Genomic DNA, 6,029 nt, shown 5'->3' on the forward strand with positions numbered 1-6,029 from the left:
AGTATCACCCAGGACAGCTCCAAGTCCTGAAAATGCCCCCACATCATATCTCTTCTTCCCTCTCCTTACCCTCAGCAGCTACCATGGCCACTTTCTCCACATCAGTACTACATTTTCTTCCATTACTAATCACAATAGTTCCAAAATAGAATATCAGTAAGTCCACTCTAATCCATACTCTATTCCTCCATTCTGTGGACCCTGGGATGGTTATGTCCACTCCATCTCTATGTCGAGAGGGAGCTTAGATTCCACATGGATGGAAGCAATTCCCCTTCTTACAGTTGTAGGCACTCTTGGTTCTCTGGTGTGGTGGTTGACTTTCTTCACCTCCCTGTTAGCTGCCTGGAGTAAGCCCAATAAACCAGAGGGTAGGAGTTGCAGGTATGTTGAGGCTCAGGGCTTGGCTATCACATGGTCAGTCCAGAGATTCAGGTGTCCTGAGCATACACCAAATGTCAGTGCCAACCACAGGTCTGGTAAAAGTAACAGGAGAGACTTGTGGACAAAGATCACACCTAAGTCCAGATTTTTTAATGTTGAACCAGTGTTGCAAACCTGGAATAAATTCTATTATTTGTGATATATAATTATTTTTGTATACTGTTGGATTTAATTTGTGAACCTGATTAGTGATGAGTACCAGCTTCTCCAGGTAAGTTGATCTCAGCTGTGACTGTCAGGATCTGCCTGTCTCTCCAGATTTCAGGCTGGTCGTTTGTCCTGTGACTTCAATTCTCTGATGGGTCCAAGAAAAGCCATTGATCTTCAGGTTTTGCTTTGTTTTGTTATGTGGCTAGAGTAATGGCTTCCCAGCTCTTTAAATGTCTTAACTAGAAACATAATTGGTATTTTTATATGAAAGCATTTTTTAGTCTAATTCACTAAAACATATGCTTCAGGAGACAACAGCTTTGTTATATTTACTGCTGAATGAGTCATGTTTGCTGAATGAATGTGTGAATGGGTGAATGAATCTGGTGAGTCTGCAGCACAGTTTCACCCTGGGACTTCTCTGTGTTGAGTGGCTCATTTTCTGATTCCACCACTTCCTCTTTTCTCATTTGTGCCTTCATTTTGCTGAAGTGCTTCCTCCAGTAGCTTCCGGAGAATGGTGCAGAGGAGATAACTTTGTGAAATCTAACACGTCTGAAATGGTCCCTTCCCCAGACACACTTGACTGATGGGTAGAGGTGAAGCCCACCTGGCTGGGTGGCTTCTCAGGGTCTCCCATCCAGCCCCCCAGATTCCCTTCCCACTGAGACTCTCTACCTGTTGAAGCTGGTGCTGAGATGGTTTTTCCTTGAAGATCTCCTGTGTCCACAGTGGGGCGAGAGGGCTGCAGCTTGGGGTGGGTGTGATCTCTGCTAGAAGCGCCCCTGGGGAATGCAGGTTCAGATACTCGAATGAACTGAGAAGGACCGTGAGGTTGTGGGGAAGTGGACGGGGTGGTACCCGTTCCTCTGGGGTAGGAGTCCACCATGGGGATTCCAGCTCTGTCCGGCCCCTCAGACCCTTCCTCAGTGCTCCCACACTCAGAACCTCTGGTCGCTGCCCCCCTCCACCCATCTAACCACCGGAAACAGTTGGAGGGTCCTGATCTTGAAAGTGAAACCTCCCCCTGCCCCCTAGCAGCAGCTCAATGGTGAAGGGTCTTCCTTGGCTCTGGCCCTGCCTCCTCAGCTTAAGCCCCCTCCCCATGCCCTCATTCCCCACCTCGAGCCCTGGACAAGGCCTTGCAGCTGTGACCCAGGTACCCCCTGCACCCCCAAAGGCCGTGAGAGCCCTGACCCTGTCTGTAGTGGTGATACCCGGTGGGCTGCCTCTGCTGCAGGGGACCCTGGCCGGTCTCTCTCAGGTCCGTGTCCTGCACACCCCCCCCCCCCAGCACAGACCCCTGGCTGCCCTGAGAGGAGCCTTGCCTCACTGTACCCGACACCTCAGCCCCCAGCCCCAGGTGGCTGTAGACACTGCGGACTGTAAACTGGAGGTGGGGAGTGGGAGGAGGGGTGGAGGAGGGGTGATTGTGGTGCCAAAGGCACCTGCCTCATACCAGAGGTGGGGGTCCTTGAGGATCAGGGCTGCACCAGAGCCCTGCACTTACACTGTGGCCTTGAGAGGTAACTCAGTTTCCCCATCTATGAAAGGGACTGATGACAGTAGAAACTGGCATGCTGTTTTGTGGAGGGCACCTGCTACCTCCCCAGGACTGAGCTCAGTGAGCTAGGCCCCCTGACCTCTCCCTACCTCTTACCTCATGGTGGAAGCACCTTGACCCTGCAACCAGCTACACATGGCTCCCTGTCTCCAGACATCACCCTCCAGCTGCCCCAGCACACAGGGACTGTGGACAAGCCTGTCCCTCCTGGCTGGCTCTGCCTGGGCCAGGTCCTGGGCCCAGGACTGGCTCCAAGTCAGATTCCCTATCTATAAAACAAGGATCACAGTTCATCTCCCTAGAGATGGGGGCTCCCACAGTTCATCTTCCACTGGAGGTCACGACCAAAGCTGTAAGTTAAGAACAGGAAATAAGGTGTTGAGTGTTGCAAGGGAAGAGCTAACTCTGTCAGTATTTGTCTAGTTATCTGTATAGGAAGCCCAACTACATCCATGAACTCACAGAATGAATCAGAGGCTGAGGTTGCTGCATTCCTCTTTGCTGATGGCTCCCAAACTCTTCTGGTCAACCATGGAAAGAAATACCAAGGGGAACAAAGTGTTTAGAAAATCACTACAATTGCACCCAAGCACTTTGAAATGTTCTATTCTGTTCCCTTCCACTGTCTTCTATTTCCTTTTCTTAAGATCCAGGTTATGACTCACTATGTGGATTCTACAATGAGCAAATAAAATGGGTTAGGACCTGGTACACCCAGCTTAGCAACACGTTTTATAAATAACCTAGCAGTTAACAAAGGATGTACTTCATTACTGAGGTGAACACGTAAAGTCTCTATTCAAGCATGTTAAAGAGGAGTCAGTTCCATGGTAGAGGTGACCTGACCACATGAGGTTGATCCTGAAGGTGCTCAACCATGTCTGAGCAGATCAGAGTCCTTGTGTCTACAGCAGTTGGTCAAATTGCATATTCACTGCTGTGTAGTACTGGAAATGGCTCTGTCTTTCATAAAGACCAGGCTTTGGTTCCCATGCTGTTGGATATCCCCCTCACCATGGTGGGGGTCCTGGACAGGGTCCTTATGGAATTGCAAGACTGTGCACTTCCTCTACTGGAAGATGCCATCAAAACAGATGAAGAAGAGGTTGCCTTCAAAGACTTGGATGTGCCATTCTCATGGACTCCATGCCAAGAAGGCATGGCATGGAGAGGAAAGATTTCCTGAAAGCAAATGTGAAAATCTTCAAAGTCCAAGGTGCAGCCTTGGAAAAATGTGCCAAGAAGTCAGTCAGGGTTGTTTTCATGGGAAACCCAGCCAATACTAACTGCCTGGCTATGTCAAAGTTGACTCCATCCATCCCCAAAGAAAACTTCAGTTACTAGACCCTTTGTATCAAAACTGAGCTAAATCTCAAACTGCTCTTAAACCTGGTATAACTGCTGATAACATAAAGAATGTTGGAGAAACCATTCCCCAACTCAGTATCCAGATGCCAACCACGCCAAGGTGAAATTGCAAGGAAAGGAAGTTGGTGTTTATGAAGCTCTGAAAGAAGGCAGCTGGCTTAGGGAGGCTTCCTCACAACAGTGCGGCAGCATGGCACTGCCGTCACCAAGGCTCCGGAACTCTACATGCAATGTCTGCTGCGAAAGTCATCTTAGAGATATCTGGCTTGGAACCCCAGAGGGGGCATTTGGGTCCATGGGCATTATCCCTGGTGGCAACTCCTATGGCATTCCTGATTATCTGCTCCAGGTGTTCACAATCGTGAGCAAGAATAAGACCTGGGAGTTTGCTGAGTCTCCCTATTAATGATTTTTCATGTGAGAAGATGGATCTTACTGCAGAGGAACTGGCAGAAGAAAAAGAAACTGCTTTTGAATTTCTTAGCTCTGCCCAGCTAATAATTTTATTTATTGTTTTAATACTTTATTTTTTTAAATACTTTAGATTACATAAATGTTACATAAAAAATGTAGAAAATTCCCATATGTCCCACTCCCTAGCCCTCCCACACTTTCCCACATTAGCAACATCCTTCATTAGTGCGGTACATTTGTTAAAATTGATGAACACATATTGGATCACTGCCATTAAGCATGGATTATACTTTACAGTTTACACTCTGTCCCACACAATTTTGTAAGTTATGACAAAATATATAATGGCCTGTATCCATCATTGCAATGTCATTCAGAAATTCCAATGTCCCAAAAATGCCCCCATATTACACCTGTTTTTCCCTCACCCTCCTCTCAGAATCTCTGGTGGCAATGCCTCCACATCAATGATAAAAGTTCCTCCATTGCTAGAATAAGTCTATAGTAGAATAGACAAATCATTTTAATGTTACTAAATGCCCAAAAACAGAAAGATCTAAATGTCATCTTTGACTCTAGTAACAAATAATGCTATACTTAAATTATTTGTAAAAAACAGCACATTTGAAAGCTGTGTGCTTTTTGATGCAAATGGAGACTGAATCTCTGGTCTGTCTATGTGCCAACTGGGCCTTGAGCCTCAGCAGAGTTTTCAACTCCTACTCTCTGGTTCGTTGGACCTACCCAGGTCAGCTAACAGGGAGGTGAAGATGGTCAACCACCGTACCAGGGAACCAAGAGTGCCTACAACTGCAAGCAGGAGAAGTGCATCCATCAACCAGGAGAAGCCCCCTCTCGATACAGAGGTGGAGTGGACATCACCATCAAAGAGTCCAGAGGATAGAGGAATAAAATATGGACTAGAGTGGACTTACTGGTATTCTACTATAGGACTATTGTGACTAGTAATGGAAAAAACTGTAGCATTGATGTGGAGACAGTGGCCATGGGAGTTGCTGAGGGCAGGGAGAGGGAAGAAGAGAAGTGATGTGGGCACATTTTCAGGACTTGGAGTTGTCCTAAATGATATTGCAGGGACAGATGCTGGACATTATATATCCTGACATAATCCCCTGAAAGTACTGGGGGAAAGTGTAAACTGCAATGTAAACTATAATCCATGCAGTGCAGCAGTGCTCTAAGATATATTCACCAAATGCAATGAATGTGCCACAATGATGAAAGAGGTTGTTGACGTGGGAGGAGTGGGGGGTGGGGGGGTGGGGTACATGGGAACCTCTTATTTTTTTTGTGATCTATGTATCTTCAATACAATAAAAATGAATAAAATAAAAAATAAAAAGGGTCAATGCCTCAAGAGCTTATAAAAACATATTAAGAATAAAGGATATATACAAAGAAAAAAAACACTGTGACCATTTATCATCATGGTGTTAGTGCTGCAATCTAAATAAAATATATATTCAAATGAAAAGAAAAGGTGAAAGAGACCTGATTAACTAGAGAAAGAATCTATGTTTTTGGACAGGAAGAATTGATACACATTTTGTCCAAACCAACCCCAATAAAATTTCCAGCTGCTAAAAAAAAAAAAAAAATTCAATGGTTTAGTCCCAGAATGTACATGGAATACCAAGGGTCTGTGAACTTGGTCTTATATGACTGACAAAGTACATAACAGAAAGTCTGGCCTGACACAGACACACAAAGACATCTATGAACTTGGTCCTATATGACTGACAATGCAGAATGCACAAACATACATATTATAGGCATCCGAGAAAGAGAAGAGAAGGGAAAGGAGACTGAAGGGGTGTTGTGTGGCTGGGGCGGCTTGCTCCCCGATGCTGACGGGGGGGTCTGGAGGGGTCAGGCTAGACTGCAGCGGCGTCTGAGGCTGCGGCAGACAGCCTCAGAGGGGCTTTCAGGTGTGGAGGACGCACGGCAAGGGGAGGAAGAATGCCGCGGAGACCAGGTTTGTGCACAAGTCCGTTTTATTAAGGAAGTGCAGTGGGTTATATAGAGAATGAGGAGGGCGGGGTAGAGCAGGAGGAGTGAGGGCTACGGG

General features: G+C 46.4%; 1 pseudogene; it reads left to right on the forward strand.

The window, feature by feature from the left end:
* Positions 1-3,035: 3,035 nt before the first annotated feature.
* LOC101434980 (malate dehydrogenase, cytoplasmic pseudogene) lies at positions 3,036-4,844 on the forward strand (annotated as a pseudogene).
* The last annotated feature ends 1,185 nt before the right edge of the window (positions 4,845-6,029 follow it).

Source organism: Dasypus novemcinctus, chromosome 17, assembly GCF_030445035.2.
Source record: "Dasypus novemcinctus isolate mDasNov1 chromosome 17, mDasNov1.1.hap2, whole genome shotgun sequence".
NCBI lineage: Eukaryota > Metazoa > Chordata > Mammalia > Cingulata > Dasypodidae > Dasypus > Dasypus novemcinctus.